The sequence below is a fragment of the Mastomys coucha genome, unplaced genomic scaffold, assembly GCF_008632895.1.
Source record: "Mastomys coucha isolate ucsf_1 unplaced genomic scaffold, UCSF_Mcou_1 pScaffold14, whole genome shotgun sequence".
Taxonomy (NCBI): Eukaryota; Metazoa; Chordata; class Mammalia; order Rodentia; family Muridae; genus Mastomys; species Mastomys coucha.
In genome coordinates, this window is record NW_022196896.1 from 83,417,350 (window position 1) to 83,419,873 (window position 2,524).

Consider the following 2,524-nt stretch of genomic DNA (forward strand, 5'->3'; position numbering starts at 1 on the left):
AACCAGAGCTGCAAAGTCCACTCTCCACATCACAAGGAGCAGAATGGCACTCATTTCTCTGCAAGTCCAGCATGAGGGCTCCATGAGAACTGGTGTATGGACAGATGGAGGGACAGCAGCAGCACAGACAGGGAGGGCTGGAAGGACAGTACCACCTACAGTCACGCCCTCCACCCTTAGCAACAACATAAGCCTCAGAAAACATCTTTACACCTTGTAAATCCAAGTTATTTGTACTACATCACAATTGTGACCTGGAAAAAAATGGCTGCCGTTGTCTGTAGGAGAAGGCCCCTTTAAGGCCAAGTCAGATTACTCAATGTTTTCATAGACTTTGCTTTTTAATTTTCCATAGCCCATCACCATCTGCTTCTAAGACCCCTGAATCTGGGCCATGTTATCGAACCTCTCTGAAAGGGAGCAGAGAATCGTATTTTCTTGTCTTTGACGGGGTTGGCAAGGACATGGGCTGAGACTCGTACAGGGAGAATTCTTGGGAGATTTCTCTCAGAAGTAATCCTGAGAGAGAATGAAGAAGGCAAGATTAGGCAGTGATGGAGGTTAAACCAGGATGACATTCCAACAAATCAATTACTAAATAAAGGGATTTCTTGATGGGTGAAGCTCTTAGAATTGCCATGTCCTAGAGCAGTGACCAAGCTACTGGACACTGACTGCTTCTGAGGAAGGACATCACTTTTTGAGGAAGCAACTCCCCTTAGTTGTCAGCAGTGATTCTGTTGTGTTGCAAGTCACCCATGGCATAAAAGCAGGCAGCAGAGAAAGAGGTTTGGCCCTAAAGAGGGGCATTACCTGGCCACACTGCACCTCTGTACATGCCCTACTACCACCAGACACATTGCCTCCCTCTGTTGAAATGGCTCATCTGGAAACAGCTCCTTTTAAGATTCTGGGTTGTGTGTTTTGAGGAGTTGGAGTGTTAGTGGGGTATCAGCAGCGCCAGCCCCTGGTCCTGAGGTTGTAGCTGTTTCTCATCCTTGCCCTGCTGCTTAGACTCTGCTTCATCACCCTCGGCTGTTCCTTTATTAACTAGAGTGCCATGGGATGTGGCCTACCATTGAGGCAGACATAGACTGAGTGAGGTAGAACCCTTAAGCCTCTGGGACTCTGAGACCTCGCCATGAGCAGGTAATATGTTCTGCAAATGAGTCTACTCTACCACCAAGGGGCAAGTGTCCTCCAGCAACTGTGGAAAAACATCTCAATACAGAGGTGCTTCTTGGATGGAGTGCTATCTCCGGTATCTGCTGCATCTTCTAAAGCTGTGCTGAAGTAGTAATGACCTTGTGAATACAGAAAGCACAAGATATCTACAACACTTTGTAAGCCCAAGTTATTCTTGTTACATCACAATTCTGACTTAGCAGAATCAGCTGCCATCATCTCTGGGAGAAGGCCTCTTTTAAGGCCAAGTCAGATTGATGGTAAAGCTCTTGGTTGTTTTCAGGAAAAAAAAATCTCTAATTGAGCTTGATGTGAAAGGTCCATATTTGACATTATCAAGACGCATGAGAAATACACATTTTTTTTCTTGGTGACCACTTAGGAACATCTGAAGAGTAAGATGCTAACATCATGAGAAACTTGAAACAAAACCATAAGTTTAATATTTTTTAAAGTCCAAGTGATTTAACATGACACCAAGCCTGAGTTAACATGCTACATGGTTGTGGAGATATTAGGATTTAAACAGATGTCAGCATTTTTTTTTTTTAACCAAGCGGAAATTGGATTCTACAGATGTTGAGGAGTAAGGAGTTCAAAGTGGCTGTGTGCTAAATAAAATGAACATCTGAGGGGAAAAGGAACCCTTTTTTTGGATTTCACGTTTGAAGAGGCACTTTGGGGAACAAAGATGATTTTCCAGCTGATCAGTAAAAATCTATTTTACTTTTCCAAACTCTTTCTCTTTCTGCCCTAATGTTTAGGTGTGTTGGGATCTGGGCAGTAACACAGGGCTACTGTACTCCAGCTCTTAGCTCCAGACTGAGTTACTCTGTCCATACCGCCTCTTCACGGTTTCTGTACCAACAGACTATGATGTCATAATCATTATCTCCTTGTGGATTTTTATCATTTTCTCTTGGTAGCTGGGTCTCTTTAGAAAGCTTCCTCTCATGCACTGACTTAACAGAAATGCTTTTTGCCCATGAAGAGAAGGGTTTTAAGGTTGTGAGAAAATGAATATGATTCTTTAAGTTATGTTACCCAGTTTAAAAAGCGCACCTTGTTGCTTAATGAGACTCTGCTATACGCAGAGACGGTACCTAACTCAATGGCCCTCAGAGAGGATCCACCCAGCAGCTGATGGGAGCAGATGCAGAGATCCACAGCCAAACATTAGGCGGAGCTTGGAGAACCCTGAAGAAGGTCGAGGGGAGGACTGTGGACACCATGAGAACATAGCCCACAGAATCAACTAAGCATGGCTCATAGGGGCCTAACAGAGACAGAGATGGCAATCACAGAACCCATGGGGCTCTGTATATATGTTGTGGTTGTA

General features: G+C 44.2%; 1 long non-coding RNA gene across 1 annotated transcript; it reads right to left on the reverse strand.

The window, feature by feature from the left end:
- Positions 1 to 328: 328 nt before the first annotated feature.
- Positions 329 to 1,288, reverse strand: LOC116089175. The gene is made up of 2 exons (XR_004118199.1): positions 1,181 to 1,288; positions 329 to 519 (listed from the first exon to the last, which is right to left on the reverse strand). It is a non-coding gene; the product is annotated as an uncharacterized LOC116089175 (long non-coding RNA).
- Between the last annotated feature and the right edge of the window lie 1,236 nt (positions 1,289 to 2,524).